The following is a 20,229-nucleotide window of genomic DNA, read 5'->3' as shown; positions in this document are numbered from 1 at the left end:
ATTGAATTTTTCATGCAACATAACGATGCTTTCCGTTCTTTTTCAACCTGAAACTAAAACACCGTGCGATGGTAGAAACGTTTGAACTTGATTATGTCATGAATCTAAACGATCGCAGAAGCGTCATTCATTTTTCTTGGCTGCTATCATTGATATGGGTCGTTGAAAATGAACTGTTGGGAGGCGTGAACGAAATTAAAGTTCTCCCGAGCAAGTAATTTTCTGTGAATCCCCCGAGTATGTTGAACTAATCCGGCGGAATGTAATCAAAGGGGAACAGGATGAAAGAAAAGGATAATTCGTCTTCCTCGAGCTGATGCAATTCACTAATTTTACGCAACGAGCAGTCCGCGCGTCGTCCACGTCCCGTGTAATAAATGGAAGGTTCCGAGGAAGGTATGTCGCAAATTAGAGTGGACGTGGACCAACTGAAGGACTTGTAATTATCACTTATCACCGTCTCCAGCTAACATTTAATGAGAACTAGCTGTTTTGATAGTCTATCTCCCGGAAAGAACTTCCAATTAGCGCGCGAGCAACACCGACTATAGTTCAAGTCACGTTTTGCTATCTTGTCTTGTCCCTATTTTGCACAGTACACAGTTCTCTTGGCTTCTGATTCATCGCTTTCCAACAAAACTGGAAAGATATCACCCTTATTTTGGCGCATTCTGTATAAGGGAAAAGCAAGAATCACATATGCATATTATTTTATAACAATGACAAGGCTGGATTTACCCAAAACTCTGTGCGACATTGATTATAATATATGCTTGGATAAAGAATTTAATTAAAAGATTTCTCATAGAAACAGTTTCATAATATTAGAAATTGTAAAAGAATTTCATTTTCACTGGTTTGGCAGTTCTTGTGTGAAGTAATCAACAGTCATTCAGTACGATGATCAGACATCTTTGAACCGGAACAACTTTCTCAAAATTAGACCAAATGCCAATTAGACAAACTTGGATGTTTTTAGCTGTTCAAAGGATTAGTTTATTAGACAATGTCTAAACACATTTTTGTAGAAGTTATTGGCTGGCGTAACAAAAGAATTTTTAAATACAATGTTTATAACTTTTTCATCAGAGCTCAGAACGACAATTTCATCGTAATAATTACAGCTTTTCATAACCAATTTCGATGAAATTTTCAACATGCATATAAATTACTGAGACCTACAAAATACATTATTTAAACGTTCGTTCCAGACTCTAATAAAGAAGCGAAAAAACATCGCTTTTTATGCCAAACTGGTCTCTCTAACATCACAACAAATATTCGAGTCATTTAGTCCAATTTTGAAAAAAGTTATTCAGTTTTAAAAGGTGTTCGAATATTTCGTGAGCCACTATAGCATGAACGGAAAAAACTAATGAATACTGTAACTATAATCACCGTGAATCCGACATAAAAAAATCTACTTTCTTTTATTTTACCGAAATTCCTAGACGATTATCCTTTACGCTGGCGTTCTGCATGACAAAGTTTATTTTCAAAGGCTGACTTCTTATTGCTCAGCTTACGTAAAATAATTTTCAAGCATTAGGTATGTACATATGTATGTACATAAATGGCCCGGTCTACGAGATTTGTTTTGTGTAGCAGCCATTAAATCTAAGAGTCATTTCACGTGCTCGTTGTACAGTAACGGCAGAATTATTTTTAATTTTTCCGTATAATTAAAGTACTCGGGGTTAGCCGCAGAAAAATGTCCGAGGTTAAACAGAAGGAAGAAGTATGGTTGCAGAACGACACGAATACGGCGTTGGAAATGCTACTTGAAAACAAAATGAGTCAACGACGCGACGCGACGGCAGCCGTCGAAACTTTCCACGTTCCGAGAAACACGTTCTGAAGAACGATTCAGAGCGATTCGAATAGACGAGATCATAGATTTGATACCGCAAATGGGTAGATTCAAAAGATCTTCTACCGACGAATTGGAAAGACAGCTCAAAGATCAAACTGTCAAACTTACGTCATTGAGTAGATTCGATTTTTGAAATTGGCGCACGATTCAGCCGAGAAGTCACCCTGAGCCAGAAATGCAAGGATTGTGATCAAATAAATAAATAAATAAATAAATAACAATAATAATAATATTTGGAATTATCTCGATGAACGATCACCGAGTGCATCATTTGTAAAAGATTATTTAACAAAGCTAGCGTGCAGTGTACTAAATTGATTTCGCGTCGAGCTGACAGACCAAGGAAACATCGATCATGTTGCTTGCAACATTTACAGACATATCTAAATTGAATTCCTATTTTAATTTTTCGTTCTCTGTAAATTGCTAACTAAATCATCTTCGTGAATCTCTATGATCAAGGAAAACAATTTGTCTAACAAATTCCCACAAAATTAAAGTAGTTTAATTAATTTTATTCCGGCAAAATGTTTCGCAATCCGGAAATGGGAGGTTCCTGAGGTGATTTGAAGTAACTTTTTCCCTCGGCAAAAATGCAATCCGCGGCTTTTATGAAAGTTAAGAGTACAAAGACTTAAATTGAACGTTGCTACACGAAACAGGCTTGCTGGCCTGTGCCTGGCATTAGAAACAAGCGAGTAAATCGCATTTTTTGCAGCGACGAATAGCGATCTAGCGAAGCAATCTCTATCTGCGATGTGGCAAAGGTATTAGGATGCTGAAAGAATGGCACGGTCGGGTCGCGGATTTCAAAAGGACCGATAAATTCAGCTATTTCCCTTTTCTTCGCCCGTGCGGGGGTGGAGAGGAGTTGACGGTGCGGAAAGTGGACAAGGTAATCCATTGGTAGACGCCAGTGTACGTTGGCAGAAGCCCTGAAGCGTTTGACCACCGGTATCGATAGACTATTTCCCTTGGTGCCTTTTGTACGGCTAAAGTACTAGAAACAGTAGCGTAATGTATTCCTGACGGTGATAAGAGACGTCCGCTTAAACCACCGGTGGATCGTCTAACTTCGCATGGGCCCGGTTCAGGATTCCTCTTGTGCGAAATGTGGAACGGTGGCTGGTATCAGAAAATATTTATCGATCAATTTATCAAAATTCGATGAAATCGAAGCAATCTATTTAATCGAAGAGAATTTCAAAAATTAAGATTCCTGATGATGAACATCAGCCTGTCTATTTTGTGCATTTATTAGCGAAATTAATAGATGATATTTAAAACAGCAGAAAAATTTTAATTTACATTGTCTTTGTATTATTAGCTTATTAAAATGATTCAAGAAAGAATGAATGAATCAACGAATGAATTTACCCGATGATTCCCTACAAAAGAAAGTTAACAAGGTCTTAAATAAATATTGAAAGAACAATTTGGTTATTTTTAGTTAATAAAGAATAATGTGTATCGTTCTCGCCAAATGAAAATTATAAAATGATTTCTTCTGAATTTTGATATTGTCAATATAGAAAAATATTCTGAAGTAATAAAGGTTTTTTGATTTGCAGAAGACCCATTTGATTTTTCAACAAAACGAGATGGTATCATCAAAAAGAACTTCTGAACTGTTTGTTCGGAAAAAGAAGACACACGGGTTTTCTGGTCATTCGAAAATCATCTTTCACAGATTGGAATCGACACAGCAGCCTCCCCGAACATGTCGCGAATGTTTTTTTTACAGCATTTGTAACCTTTTACCCGATACGAGACTCGTACATCATGCTCGCAGGCGCATGTCACCTGTCAGCGTTCATTTTAAATTTTCTTTTTAAACAGTGCTTTCGTGCTGATCGATTTTGTTTTCAGATAACAAAATAACTACGGTACTAATTAAGGAAGAAGATCGTTGGAAGATTGTGCCGTTAATCAGTTAGCTTTGTTTGACGAGTATACTCGTCATGGGAAAGTGGCAGTATTTTGTGTCATGACAAGTATATTCTTTAGTAAAGACAATAGACTTCTGTGAAAACAAAAACATATTCTCAAATTTCAAGATATTTAGGATATTTTGAGACCAGGCCAGAATAAAACAAACAAATAAAAGATGTGAATAATTATATGAATAATTCACGACATTGGTGTTCGACGTGCAAAGTGCCATTATGCATCGTTCTTTGCTTTGCCACTCTACAGCAGCAATTTGAATTTTTAACTTTTATAAGTATCAGATTTCTTCTGCGTTTTTCGTTTATTATGTATGTAGTATATGTTAATGTTAAGTGACTAAGTAAATATTAGTAATAAAATTGTTAATATTATAAAATCAAACCGTCTTTTTGATTCAATATTTTAACAATATTTAAACACTTACTCTGTGTTTGACGCGCACTAAAAAGGAGGCGCCTCGGCTAACTGGTTAAATACTATTTCTCATCATCATTTACAACCGGTATCATTACGACTAATTACGTTAAGTCAACCGTTCCGTTACAACGCCACGATCGAGCATAAAAGGAATTTATGATTCCGTTTTACATGCAATTCGAACTTCGAACCGCCGCGAACAGTTACGAACGACATAATATATTGCACAGGATTCATAAAACAGCGGCGTATTTAGTGGAGCAATTAAATGAAACTAGACTTCGGATTTTACATTGCACGTTCATTCCTGCGAATAATCGCTCTGACTTTTAAAGCCTCAAAGGATGCTGACTTTTCTTCAACAAAAGGTAGTTGAAAGGAGCCGCGACGGGGAAGCCGTAAGAAATTAAATAAAGCTAAACCTCGTCGGATTTTACATCGCACTTTCTGCAAATAATTGCTGTGACTCTTAAAGCCTCAAGAAATGCTGATTTTACTTTAGCGGAAGGCGAGTGAAAGAAATTACTAGAGCCTCGCGAGATTAAATGAAACTGTAGCATTTTATATTTCATTCTCTGGACACAAACGTTGCGATTCCTGCGGTTTTTAAACATTCCGATTTCTCTTTTCTTCAACGAAAGCGGTTTGAAAAGATTGTATCCTTACGAAGTTATAAGAAAATTGAAGCGGATTTTATATTGGATTGTCCGGGAAGTTCGTTCCGATTTTTCAGGAAAATTCAAAGACAACATTTTTATTTTATATTGTTTTATTGAATATATATTTTTTCTTTTAATGATCTACGCATCATTTTGGAACCCGAACATTCTTCGGCCTTAAGGCTGAAATCTCCGGCTCTAAATCTGACGAACCACTTGCGCACAATTCTTCTAAATCATCATCCTACAGTCTCTGAACGTAGCGATTCATCTTTAAAAAGAGACGATTGCAAAAAGTTGCAGCATGACGAGACCGTACGAAATTACATGACATTAAAGCTCGTTGGATTCTATACTTTATATTTCCAAAGCAGTTGCTATGATTCATCTGATCTCTGGAAGTACAGAAATTCCTTTAACGAGAGACCATTGAAAGAAATTGCAACTCAATAAAGCTCTGCGAGATTAGATAAAATTGAATCTCGCTGGAGTCTATATTTTCTCGTAGTAGACTCTGTGATCCACGGAGTTTCTACAAATGTCGAATCTACGTTAACAAAAACTGGTTGAAAGAAGTTACAATTCAATCACTTAGCTGATGCAATGTCTTTGAAAAGTATGTAAGTTTCTGTAATTACACCGTATAGGGTGTCCCATAATTATGTTAACACCTGGAAAGGGGTGATTTCTGAGGTCATTTGAAGTAATCTTTTCCTCAGCGAAAATGCAATCTGCGGCTTTGTTTACGAGTTATTAATGAAAAACGCTTATCAATGAGTGGCGAGATCAGCTGTCGCGAGGTGGCCGAGCCAATGAGCGGAACTGGGCTTCGCACGCTCATCAAGAACAGCTAATTACTTAAAAGATCATAGGAAACTACATAAAATTAAAACCCGTCGGATTTTCTGCTTTCTTTAACAAGAGTTGATTGCGAGAAATTGCTGCCCAACAAATCCTCGCAAGATTAAGTAAAGTCGATACTCGTTAGATTTTCTATTTCGCTTTCTGCAAACAGTCGCCGTGAGTCCCAGTGCCTCCAAAATGCTGAATATTTTCTAAAAGAAGACGATCGAAGCAACTTCTTCGAGTGTTCTTAAAAAAAAAACTAGGTATTTGTCGACGAGATTTGGCGTTTCACAACGTGAAACGGTTCCTAAGATATCGATATATTCATAGGGGTCCGTGCGCCGTGCAATTTCCTGGGAGTCTTTCATTCGCCGAGTCGAATACGAACGAAGACTCGGGATGATATAATTCTATCGACTGCGATATTTCAGCGACTGTATCAATAAAGTACGAACTGTGAACAAGTAGAACAGAAAAAATAGAAGAAAAAAAGAAAAGAAAATGAGCTATCGCATGTTCCCAGCGAAAATAGGGCACTCTACCCGATTACCGTCGGAATAAGACATATTAAGTATTTTTATTAAACAAAATAAAAGAATAAAAAAATGTAATACGTCTACTTCGAAAATAAACAAAATAAAAGAATAAAAAACTGTAATACATCTACTTCGAAAATAAACAAAATAAAAGAATAAATAATAATGTCTCAATCAATAAATATGAAGTTAATTATGCCTGAAAACAAATCAAAGATACAGCAATTGGTCACCCCACAGTAACCGACTCTGCTACTCTATAAGTGTCCATAAGCTCCGATCGACGTACAGATTCTATTTTATAGAATCGTATTACAGATCACGTTTCGAACAAGATGTAATCTTTCCGAGCTGATCGAAACTCATTTTATTTTTGTAGTCGGAGAAGGGAGAGCGACTGGTTTGTTCATGGCTTTACCATTAATTGAAAGCGCAGGAATCCAGGAAATCGCTGGAAAGTATCCGTATTTAAGCACGATTCAAAGCAGAAAACAACTTTTGCCGTTGGTATTACCGAATGCGATAAAATTCGCAGCAGGCCGTAGTGAAAGTATGTTATAATAAAAGGTACATAATTAAAGCAGCAGAAAACGTAAAAGCCGCACTCCTGTTTTCTCTGCGGTCTGCGAAACAGCGGAACAATCCCCTTTCAAAGCTTTCAAGCAACGAATAATGAAATTTTATGAACTCGATATTGCCTTTGCGAACAGTTGTCCACTTTTTGCCCGGTTTCTAAACCTATTAAACTTTGTCAACTCCGCCGAAAAAGTGTAGAAAGTAATAAAATTCTGCAAAATTCTACGAAATTCTAAATTAACACTTCAGTTAATATTAATAATTTTTCAAAAATCCAAGAATATGCAAGGTGTTCACGCTACACTATCCAGTGTTTTTCTTGTAAATAGTAAACATTTGAAAAAGAAGGAAAGCAGAAATAGTTACACTGCTTTTTGCAAGCAATATAGTGGTGTCTGCAACTTTTCATTATTTTTTCAGAAATGAGGGTGGACTTCAATTTTTCAAATATTATGCTACGTATCTTTTTATATCGTGTGAAAGCGCATGCCAAAACGAGTTCGCTCGAATATGACATAATGATTTTGAAGGTGACACATGGTCAGAAATAGAAGGAATACTTTGAATACTTCGTGCGAATGAAGTTACAAGTATTTTTTTTATCGGCGAGACTATAGTAAGTGTTCAATATGATTCCCTTGTGCATCATGAATGCCTCCTTAGAGGATGATAAAACAAAATTTGTCGCACCAATGACACAGTTTATAATTCTTCTGGCATCAGAAAATGTATGATGCTACAGCTTCGGTTAAGAGATGAGGTGACGATATTCATTCGTCCGAGTGTCACGATCCGCGCCGTTCTTGAAAATGTAGTTTCGAGATAGACGACCTTAAAGTTTAAGGTGACGACTTTTCAAGCATATGTCTCAAAAACACTCCAAATGACTTTTACGCGATTCCCGGACCATAAACTGCTCCCTCAACTGTACGACCTTGTTCTGTCTCTTTTTTTTCGTGTTTTAATAATCCTGCGCTCCCTTAACTGCTTCGCTTTCATGGACGTGTTATGTTACGACATCAACACTGTTCGTATAAGGTCACAGACGAGATATCTCGCGACGTAATGCTGCTTGTACAATGTCACGGACGTGTCATCCCGCGACACAATAGCGTTCGTGCGATGCTGTAGACGAGTAAACACGCGCTTCTGTTTTTGCTCTGTCTATGGCCTCTTAGCTTGCTTCTATGATGTGTTATGTCAAGGTTAAACCAAACTTTTTCGTATTAAAGCTCTCGAATTAAAGCGTTTCGCACCGCATGAACGGTATTGCGTCGCGGGATAACACGTCCGTGGCACCGCATAAGCGGTATTACGTCGCAAGATATCTCGTATGTGACCTTATGCGAACAGTATCGGCGTCGTGACATAATACGTTAGAGAGAGAGAGAGAGAGAGAGAGAGAGAGGGAGAGAGCGAGAGAGAGGGAGAGAGCGAAGAGGTTAAGGGTCGAAACAGTGTGCTGTAAAGTTCGAAAGAATGAAAACTTTTGGCGAGAAAGTTCCGATCGGAAATGTCATTCGACCTGATAAAAAATCAGTTAGGTACTACGAAGGGCTCACTTTGTCACCGCTCGAACATGTTAAGCAAGAGATGCAGCGGCCCAGGTGTCTGTTCTCTGAGCGCCTTCTGCTTCTACGAGGATTTTGTGGTCGGGCAATACAATTTTACGAGCACCTGCCGCGAACTTCGCAGATATGCGGGCATAACGTCGCTATCTGCGTTTCGATGAAACTCTTAAAAGTCAACCAGCTCTGGCCACTTTTAAACCACACCCCATTTGTTACAGCTGCCAAGTAAAAAATCTTCAAATGTGTCTATATCCGTAAAACATCGTTCGTGAAACACGAAGGCTTTCGACGCGTTTGCTGTTCCATGCACACGGTGTTTCGTAGGTTCAACGTGAAAGCTTTGTATCCTATCTATAAATAAGACTGAACTGTTGTCAGCGGTAGCAGTTCTTTTAATTGTTGCATTAACTGTTTCCTCTTCCTAAAGAATATACTTTTATAGGATATTTTATATTTTATTATTTTATTTTGTATAACACTACTTTTACCAAATTATTTTTATAATGTTTATAGGAGAAGTTGAACATTCAATTGAGGAAAACTCTGACAACTCGGGAAATAATTAACAATTACAATTTTATAAGATCTTTTGACCACCTTGGTAAAACTAGTGTCAAATTTAAATTTTAAAACGTGTCTTTCGACCCCTTCGGCAAAACGTTAATCACTATTTCAGAATTAAACACGTTCCAGTTGTTAGTGGCTGGTCTGACAAATTTTTCCGGGTGCAAAGGGTTAATTTTATTTCTTTGTCGAAAGAAATTAGTATTGAATTCAAGAATTAGTATTGCTGATACCATACAAAAATACTCGAAATGTTAAGGGGTAATTTATCTGCGTTATTCTTGCCATTTGTTCTTAATACTTTAAGTCAATGAGGTTATTGTTCGAGTGACGTTATTGGGTTTCTATTAAAAGGCGCAATTGTAATGAAACATAAACTTTATCGTAATGCTTGAACTCGTGCCAAACGTACGGAGTGAGAACGAACATACAGACATAGAATCAATTATAACAAGAACGAGATTCATGTGCTAAACCGTAGTCGTGAATGGCATATTGATAATATAATAAATGCCTTTATATTTCTAAGAGACGTTCGTTGAAATTTCGAAGTCAATATAATAAATATTCCTTACATTTTAACACGTATGTTAAAAACGTATAAAAGCCAAAAGTCTAATCATAGTCAGAGGCGTTATGTTCCGACGACGGATAAGAGATAAAGATTAACGAATCAAATTTTAGTCGAGACTATCGAATAAATATCCTATCGAATAAATATTCAATCGAATAAAAATTTATGTATACATAACAATTTATCCGGACAAGATTTTATTAGAATAAAAATACATTTGAATATGAAGTTATTTATTATTCGAATAAAAATTTATTTGTACATGATTTAATACAAAAAGTAATCGATTTGAATAAAAATTATAGAATATTGATGTCTTTCTATAGTCTACTGGTTATTTCTCCCGTGTTAATGTTTACAACTTATACATCAATGCAATTATACATCATCGATGCATAACTAAATAACATACGTTGCGAGATTCATATTAACATTACGCAAAAAAAGAACGGCCAACAATTATTGGCATCAATATTAGAATAATTTTACAATTCCTAATTTGGATAAATGGTAAATATTTATTAGAAACGATTCGAATAATGCCGAGCTCTGGTCGTTGTTATTTGCAGCAGGTTATCAGAGTAAAACGAATTTCTATCGCTGATGTGTAATTCTCGATTAAAAATGGCGTCGGCCGCGAACGATATGTAAATTTAAAGGAATGAGAAAGAAGGCGCCGAGATAGCCTGATGGTTCGTCTTCGTCCGTGTCCTAACAAGCAAACGTTGAGTGGATGACCCAAATCCAGAGACAACGCGTTCGTAATTAGCAATAAAAATGAAGAAAAAAGCTGGAATAGCTTCTTAGGGATTGGGGGCGTAGCAGGAAGAGGAAATAAGATTCTGCAGGCGGCGCTCTGCAAAGACTAGGACTATCTGGTGCACTGCCGTGGAAAACAAAAAGGAGGAATACAGTAAGTTCTGTTGCAGTCTTCAATTTTGAGCACAACTTTTTTAGCGAACTTGTCCTAACCGTGAAAACTTCAAAATGAAACCACGAGCAAATTAAGGCAGAAAGATCTTGAATTCAGGAAAGACGATATTGTACGAGAAAAATTGTATGTTTGCGAATCTGTCGAATGCGTTTCTTTCAACTCTTTGCACTCGGTTCTTTTCTCACGGGTCATAATACTAATTATAGTGCTGTCAAGATAACGTATTTTTATCTAACTACATTTATGTTAATACATTTTTATACAAAAGCAATCGTTTTCAACGTTATTTCATTTCATATTTGATTTGATACTTGTTGTTCTCGAACTAATAGATTGGAGTTGTTGTTATTAACGACTAATTTTTGACTCTAATTTATGCTTATTAATAAAGTTAGTAATATTTAATAATAATAGTGACTATTTTTTTTCTTTTTGACTACATCTGAAGAAGCATTTCTTGAAGAACAATGAAATGATCTATTTGTTGTCTTTCCTATAATAATACCATTCTAGCCATACGTTAGATTTTCAATTTACTTGCTAAATTCATGAATGGGACAACATTTTATAACGACACTTTCAAAATTTCACTATAATTCTGAATACATATTTATTGTATTTTAAAAAATTCTCATTTTGAATATATCTTTTTATTTTTTCAATTTTCGCGCGAGTATTACATCTAAATACAAGATCACATTGCTGAAAATGAAATACAAATTACGGTAAAAAAGATAATACGGAAAAGAAAGATTAATTATTGTAAAATCTTTTAATATATATTTTTTACTATTTAGTTCCATAATAATTTAAGATATAATATTGCAAACATGTACTTTATTATTAAGTACGTGTTTGCAATATTATATCTTAAATATTAATTATTTGCAATATTATATCTAAAATAAAAAAAATATTATATCTTAAATTATATCTTAAAAAATATCTTAAATATCCGATTCGTGATTATAAATAAAAAATGGACTGTTCTGTAAAAATACGAAGTACAAATAGCATCGTCTTTTAGTCTTTTTTTTATATCATATGCATGGCATATCTACACTATTATAATTCGAACGATTGCAATTGTAGAAAAGACAATAAGGACAAGAGTTAACATTTCTTCCTATCGTCGAATGGGTTTGGGACACTTGAGAGACGACCATTGTTCTAAATAAAAGCCTGACAGCCTAAATAGGGTAAGTGTGTCAATTACTGTGCCAATTAAAATGACGGCCGAAGTTTTCAACAAGTTAAACATTTAGATTGTTTTACCTATATCGTATTTCTTAAACTTTTTCAATTACGCGTTGATGCCTTTTATATAAATACGATTTTTCTCATAACTGAAACATATAAAGCGCACAAAATATTTAACAAAATATACAAAAACACGTTTTGAAAAAGTCACTCTGCTCTTAAAAAGATGAGAAGTTAATCACTGTGTATCAGTTGCTAAGCTTTTCCTAGTTACTGGCTGTTAATTTCTATACACAGATCTAGTTACTGTGTGTCAATTCCTGTACACTGGTCTAATTACTGTGATCAGTTTTAGGTAAATATTCCGATAATAAAACTTATAAAATTTATGAAATATTTCCAATTAAATTATTTAGCACAATTTATTACAAATGTTTCAATACTTACGATATTATTCAAAGAAGGAAAGATAATTACGTATAGCATACACATATTTCATAGACCAAGAAAGGTAGGTTAGATTAACACGTAGTTTTCGATGAGATGGCTCAGTAATCAACGCACGCATCGAAAATGCCATGAAAACTGAATCCAGTTGATTTTATGAATAGCTTATTTTTTTGTTTGAAAGTAAAATCAAGGCAAAAATACATTAAACCAGTACCAGAAATTTTTAAAAATAGTTTGTGCATTTTATATAGGTGTTCAGAAGTTCAAGTTTTTATTCGGTTATGAAAACATCAAATTTGATTTAAAAAATTCTGTATCTTTAATTTAATAACGTGGTTTTTAAATATAAATAAAATTGTTGTAACGGCACAGTGATTGATACACTTACCCTATGAAGTCACGATAATAGAAGGATAAGCAATTTTTTGGTCCGTTTGCCGGAAATATTATTAGAATTTTGTTGCCGACGTCAGTGATGCGGCATAATTTGCAATACGGCCGCGACGAATAGTATCGAGGACCAGCGTTGATTCCAGGCGTAAAGAGGACATTGCGATAAATACCACGGAAACGTAACTCGCGTTCAAGAATCGTGTACCGACGATTACGATTACGATTTCCTAGGGCGCGCGTCGTAATTCTTATTAGTTTGTATGAGAACGATGTCAGCTGGAGGAGATTCGAATATTTACTACGGCGCTATATTATACGCTGTTCACGGCATGCATAAGTCATGTGTTTCCGTATGAATACCGAATCGAAGTAAGCGCACGCGGAATTCGGTGTCTGAACGCGCTCGAGCTCGACTGACCAATTAACGCTTTAGCTACTGCTATACCAACTTGGATCTTAACACGAAGAGGACTACATATATCCAGAGTTGTGCAGAATTACAATTGAATTACTGAAGGAATTATAATAACGGAGTAATTCAATTACTTTATAGCTCGGTCACAGTTTGATGAAAGATTTGAATTATGTAATTGAATTACAACATAATTAAATTACTACGTAATTGAAATACAATGGAATTAAATTGCGTAATTGAATTGACACAGCTCTGACTATATTGAACGAGTTAAAATCATGATTCGAAATAAACAGATATCTCAGTTATGATAACTTTTTCCTGTGGAATTTTTACGGAAAGAGTTCTTACCTTATGGGAACTTTTTTAATAAATGTTCTCGTGAGATTGATATTTTAGAATGTGTACATTAAAAGTTCTATAGGGACAAATTCTTTCGGAACGTTTATTAAAAAAGTCCTTATGAAGTAAATAAAACAACAAATTATTATATGCCACATTTATTTATCATAGTTTTCGGTTTTGTAGCCGCAATAATCAGTTAATATTGTTGAAATCTTATCGATTAAATCATACTTGGCAATTGTTGGAATGTTTGGTAACTTTTTTTATACTGATCAAAGATGTGTCTATTCCTGTTGTGGGAAACTTTTATTCAAAAATTTTATTAACTCAACTCCAGCCAATACTTTTAACTGTTAATCTCAAGAATTCTTTTATATCTTCAGTACCTTCCGATTGGAATTTTAAATATGAGAACTTTTTTTTAAACTTCAACGCGCAATAAATTCCACCGTAGTTTATAAAAAAGTTCCGGAAGTTTCTCGAACCCTGGTTAAAATCAGTGATACTCTTCTATTTCACAACTATTGAAATTACCAAGTTGATTCGATGGTAAAACGTTAAATGGATTCTAATTAATTGCAACTTTGTCACGTTTGTTATTATTGCTTGGTTGTTCCTATGTTAAATATACTATACCTCTGATAAAAAGTATTACTGTAACTATAACTATTTATATAAAAAGTGTCCCACTTAAAACCACTGAATTATCATCTTTAGTTCTCTACGTAATTTTATCTTTATTAATATTCATAATTATTAATTTGACAACGTTCCTTTCATACATAATTCTTTGTACATACAAACATAATCTTGACATTTTACAGCATTGAGAATAATTAGGCGACTTGTATAAAATTTAATATATTCACTGATACGTAAATTGCGGATCTTTATAGATTAAATTCGATACTCTTATATACTGAATAATCTATAAACACCAGAGATGTCATAAATGTATTAAATATACGCAATTTAAATGATTCGGGTTTGATATTCATCGTCTGCAATATGAAAAATTATTGTGTATACTCTGCCATGCTACTGAAATCGTTTCATAATTTCCCGATATCGATACGCAATATATTATTTTATATTTGCTAAACGGACAAGAGCGTGCGTCATTTTATGCATATTCTGATTTTATCGTATTTAACTAACATCTACAATTTACATTAAAAATTTCCTTCAAAAGGTCATTACACTGTTGTAATCTAATGATGCAGACGAGCATTTATTATATCGCTTCAGTTCAAAGAAAAATTGATTTTCAGTTACCTATTAGGAAAAAAGATTGCGAAGACTGATCGACGGTTTCCTAATTTAATGCTTAACCTATGAATTTGTCACCGACCATACGTGATCGACCAAAATGTTCATCTTCAAAAATGAATTCCTAAGGTGAACATTCAGGATTTGTAGAATCTAAAAAGATTAACGAAGCGATTTCATTCTGTCATTCCCAACTAAATTATTCATTATACTACAATAAACAAAAGAATAGAAGACAATTTTCTGGTTAATAGCAATTTGAAAAGAAAGTTTTAAAACGACACTTCGAACGAGATATCTTTTTGGTCAACAATTGAAATTGTTTTGAAAAATTCAATCTAGGAACTAGAAAGACTGTTGTTAGTTATTGACATCTAAAAACTTATCAAGCAATTTTAACCTGTAGATAAAATTTCTAATTTTCATTTACCCAACGTAGGTAAGAGAAATAAATAAAATGGACCCTCACATTATTGAAGTCGCTATTAAGGATCGTTCCCGACGCAGCATTCACAAAGGTTCCTTCGCTCTCATTGTCACTTTAACGCTAGGTTTACGAAGCACTACAGGCAATTATTTTATATTACTCTGAAAATGTACGTTTATTAATAATATATTTATTCGGATTTCTTGACGATTTTTATTCTAACATTTGTCCGAAGTAACGAAATTGAATGAATTCCTCATAAATACAGATTTACAATCTCGATAGTCGTAAATTAAGATTTTAAATGATCGTTAATAATAGGAAAATTAATAATAAATACCACGAGAAAGATCTCACCGTTTTCTACGTGAAAGATTGAAACATGTTGAAAAACTGACATTGAAAAGTTCACAGGACCACAACAGGAAAATCTGCCAATTTTCTGGGCAGATGCTCCACCACTCAATCTGTGTTTTTTAATTGGCTTCTATGTGTGTACAGAGTTAATTATCAACCTCTCTCAAAAAGAGCCCGTATAAAGACTATTACCTTTTATTTTCAAAAGTTTGTGTAATTGGCGTCTCTCTCGAGTGTCATTACGCGCTTTGTGTGAGCCAGCCATTCCAGTTTGTTCCGAGAAACGATTAAAAAGTGTGTTGATTTACGGATTCACATATAATGTAGTTACGAAATGTAGCCATAACCGGCCTCGAATCAACACGATTTCGCGCACGGCCGAGGCATCGACGCGGGTTTCTAAGGAGAAACGGAATAACCTTCGGGGGGCTTGTGCTGTCGCCAAAGCACCGAAGCAACTAGATACAACGTCCGTTTCCCAGAGGCACGTAGCATTAGTGTACTATCGTTTGCCAATTCCTTAGAAGTCACGTATTTCTAAGAGCAAGATAACGTCGTAACGGAAATCCACCGAGAATTCAATATCACTGTCGCTTTCGTCGATACAGTACGCCTCTAGACAGAGACAATTTTCGACCGAGCACTCTGCAACTATGCCACGACCTTCTTAATCCTGCATAACACTAAACGTATCGATATGTATACAAGTGACAGGTATGCGTTGCCATATGAAAATTCTAACATTGAATTTAATTAAATTATTACAATTTAATTTAATTTTTTTATCAATTATTTAAATTTTACAAAATTCTTTACATATTTTTCGTTCGCTAAAAGCTGTCACAGATAGAACTATAGGTTTCCTTCATAAAAAATACTGACGACCTTAACAAAATCACTTGACGGAAAATAAGTTATGAAGGGCTGTCGCATCATTAAAGCTAAGGGAGATATTTAGATGGCGTGCTTCGGCCTGGACGCCGTGTATTATAATATGACATAATGATTTAGGATATAAGATATTTTGAGAAGAGAAACGTAAGACTTTTAATATAAAAATATTTTGTGTCGATTACGTGCAAAATTCATGTTTATAACATATTTTTCAATGGTAAAGTGTTCTGCAAGTGGTTTTTAAGATGTTTTACAAATCTTTAATACTCTGACCGCGGTCGAGTTTTATTGATTACGCAGACGCGTCTCAAGAGTTAGACTAAAAGGGATAAAAAAACAAAAAGAAAAAAAAACAATTTTTCAATGGTAAAGTGTTCTGCAAGTGGTTTTTAAGATGTTCTATAAATCTTTAATACTCTGACCGCGGTCGAGTTTTATTGATTATGCAGACGCGTCTCAAGAGTTAGACTGAAAGGGGTATAAAAACAAAAAGAAAATAAAACAATTTGTGAATAAATTTAAATTTAGCTTTTATTGCTTTTTACAAAACATTTAGGACGAGGATTCCACGTTACTTGTGCGATTAGGCGGTTAAGAATAAACTTTAGTTTGACAGATTAAAGATGTCAACTTTGACAGTCTACAGTTACTCACAAAATTGAGCGCACACCTTTTAAAATGCAATAACTAATTTCCCTATCATCAAAAAAAAAAAAATTCAAGTCATTTAGTTCAGTTTAAAAAAAGTTATTGCGTTTTAAAAGGTGTACGCTCAATATTGTGAGTAACTATATATCTTCGGTAACCATGCACGATATTTGAAAATTTCAAAAGGCATTCGATGCACTGAAATGTATGCAATATGTGTACTGTATCAGCTCTCTGCTGCCATGTACTTCGAAAATTGTATTTTAGCCAACTCTTTGGGAAAGGTATTACCGCGCGGGATCGGGAAGAATTAATTTGCAAGGTTTCCAAAGTCCCGATGCCGTGTGCAGTATTTTGCAATTAAACTTCAAAGTTCTGCGAACAAAATGCCGTTCGTTTCAAGACGATATCCGTAGTAGAGTTCGGGTTGCGATTTTTTGAAGGAAACTCTGCCTCAAACTTTATAACTCGAGGAGTTCGAGAAGGGTCTGCGAAGAAAGAGAGAGCGCCGAAAATCAATGATTAAAAGTTACGATTTAAGGCGTACGCTACTGTATAATTAGCTGGTATATTTTTTTTCAGAGTGGAAAGTTGAATGGAACGCGATCGAGTCCCGGATGGAAATTGCTGCTGCAAAGTCGAAACGATGGGTGACGGGATGACAAGATGGAGACGGATTTTGTTATTGCACAAACAAGTCGGGGTGCAGCTTTTTAGCCAGCCTGTATATGCACGACCTTCTCGGAAAGTTCCTTCCAATATGCTACGGCAGCTTTTCAAGACATCAGAGCGACTCTTACCTTCCGATTAACACTCCTTCTCCGCCACTGCTGGCTCGAAGCAGCCCTCTTACGAGTCCATAATCCTTGGCATTCTACGAAACAAAGGAAAATGCTAACCCGTGGAATCGGATGAAGGTACCATTGCCGTTTTGGCATTCTACAACGTGTGGCAGCGACCGTTCGATCAATATGTATCAGGTCGTCTCGCAAGCAGCACGAGCTTCCTTTCGTATTCTTGTTACGTGAAACAGAAACACGTGATCGCAAACGTTTGCCATGCTCTCACATATTTTTTGCATCTTGTGTTGTATACGAACCTCGCAAAAACTATTCGATCTAGCAAACTCTTGAACTCTATGTGCGCTGCGAAACGTCTTCATTCGAGATACTTATTTGTAGTCAATTTCGTTCTCAAATCTCCATGATTTGCGATATCCAGTGAACTTCTTTTTTTTCGTTAACAAGTTATTTACAGCACTAAAGACACATTCAACATCATTCAATGATGAGGGGAAGGGTAACCATATCTCTCTTGCAAAACTGCTTGAAATTGGATACTATGTTTCTGTCTTGTCACATGCCATGCTATTTTAATAGACTCATATTATTTAATAGACTTGCATAGAGCACGTGCATTGGTTTACATCGATTGTCTCGTTTCGATGGATTGGCCATAACGTTGCAAACTTCGGCAACATTTTATTCCGGACCAACAAAAATACTAATACTAATACTAGTACTAATACTAACTAATGCTGACACTAATATTAATACTAAAAGTATCAAAATTTAACAACCTCAATTCAATTTCATATCCAATAAACAAATCTCCTTTTAACTTATTGAAGTAAAACTAAAGTCTATATATATATATAAACAAAACAACTGTAAAACACAAATTCTAAGTCAATTTTCTGCAGATAAAAATTTATAATTTTATAGCTCCTCAAAATCAAAATCTTAAATTTACAATACTAATTTTAAGACATAAAGATTAACGAATAAAATTTTATTCGACACTATCGAATAAATATCCAATCGAATGTAAATTTATGTAGATAACAAGTTATACGAATAAAAATCCAATCGAATAAGATTTTATTCGAATAAGAATTTATTTGTACACAAATTCATACGTAAAATAATCAATTTTAATAATACTGATAGAGAAAAGGAAAAATATTTAAATAAATATATAGAATCGTTATTCGAATAAAAAATTCGACTAAGAAGGATTCGGATAATTATCCTATTAGATAAATGCCACGCGCTCTGTAACGTTGTCATTTTTTTCTCGAAACAACGACTGTAATATCAATCATTTATTCTCGACAATCATTTTTCAATTACCTCTCAAAACATTCAAAATTAATCCTAAAGATATTTAAAATTGCCTCACGAAATATTCAAAATTTCTCCACGGCGTGCGTGTACATTGGTCACGCGTGAAACTGGAACGAGATAGAAATCGAGAAAGCAATCCAAAGCCGAGGATGCATGATGCGTTCATAAGGTCCCGAAAGATCGCAGGCTTGTTTATCGAAAAACCAATAGAAGAATGGGACGCGGGAAAAGATAACGGAGGATATGGGACGTTTTATCTAACCGACAACGTCTGTAGGCAAGATGCAGAAATTCCACACGCATGCACCGTCAGGGCGGAGCATAAGGATTCCCTGGTTCGGGAAAAACAAGCCCATAAATCTAGCTCCTCGCACTGTGTACGGTTTCACGATACGTTAATCGCCGTGAAGGATACGGCGCGACGTCGCGTTGGAAAATATCCCGAAAAAACCCAACGATCACTACGTCACACCCGCGCCCTTCAAAACCATGCGCTCGAGCCACCGTAAGTAATAGAGCGACGTAACTTCCCCAAGAGAACTTTCAGACAATGGTAGTTGTAGTAGTAATTCGCTTTTCTCATGCTGACTCTCATTCGTTCAAGCAAAAGAATGTGAGAATCTACTATTTGTTCGTGACGCAAATGTCCGGGAGAATGTCCAGGTAATAGAACTTTCGTTCTTGACGTACTGAATTTCATTTGGAACGGAGAACGCGGAAATCTACAATTCGTGTAATGCTAGAGTTCAAAACTAAGTCTTCATGTTTCCTGACATGAATTTCTCAGATTGCAAAAGGCACGTTGTAAAAATGATGCAACGTCTTCGCAAATGTAGTTACGTTATTTTGGAAAGGTAACGCAAACTGTTCGCTAAACTGCGGATTTTTATGCGACATAAAAATGATCTGCATTCGCGAGGAATAGAAACAAAGTAGCAATTTTATTTTTCCTTCAATTATCTTAGTAGATTAAAAAGAATACATTGACATGTTTAAATGCTTTCAATTTTTACGCTATTTTAAATTGAAACAACCTAATTTTGCCATAATTGCACAAAATTCGCGGTCTACCGATCACTAAACTGCAAATTTTATGAATTTATAAGAGGAATGAGTAGATCAAATACAAAATAGTAGAAGTATTAAAGGGCTGTAAAAATACCGTTGCATTAGTTTCAATCGATTAAAAATTGTTTAAATGTATT

The 20,229-nt window shown here is 35.1% G+C and overlaps 1 protein-coding gene across 2 annotated transcripts in view; it reads right to left on the bottom strand.

Moving 5' to 3' along the window:
• Positions 1–20,229, bottom strand: part of LOC143260743 (putative G-protein coupled receptor No18) — a 147,262-nt gene that overhangs the window by 87,686 nt on the left and 39,347 nt on the right. Inside the window, exon 1 of one of the 2 annotated variants that reach the window (XM_076527297.1) lies at positions 15,549–15,783. The exons of the other annotated variant lie outside the window; for it this stretch is intronic. The gene's annotated coding sequence lies outside the window, so the exon portion shown is untranslated. Of the gene's footprint in view, positions 1–15,548; positions 15,784–20,229 lie in introns of those variants that run through there. 2 annotated transcript variants of the gene reach the window in all.

The sequence above is a fragment of the Megalopta genalis genome, chromosome 19, assembly GCF_051020955.1.
Source record: "Megalopta genalis isolate 19385.01 chromosome 19, iyMegGena1_principal, whole genome shotgun sequence".
Lineage (NCBI taxonomy): Eukaryota > Metazoa > Arthropoda > Insecta > Hymenoptera > Halictidae > Megalopta > Megalopta genalis.
The sequence above is the reverse complement of the archived record's forward strand: the minus strand, read 5'-3'. Positions and strand labels throughout refer to the sequence as shown.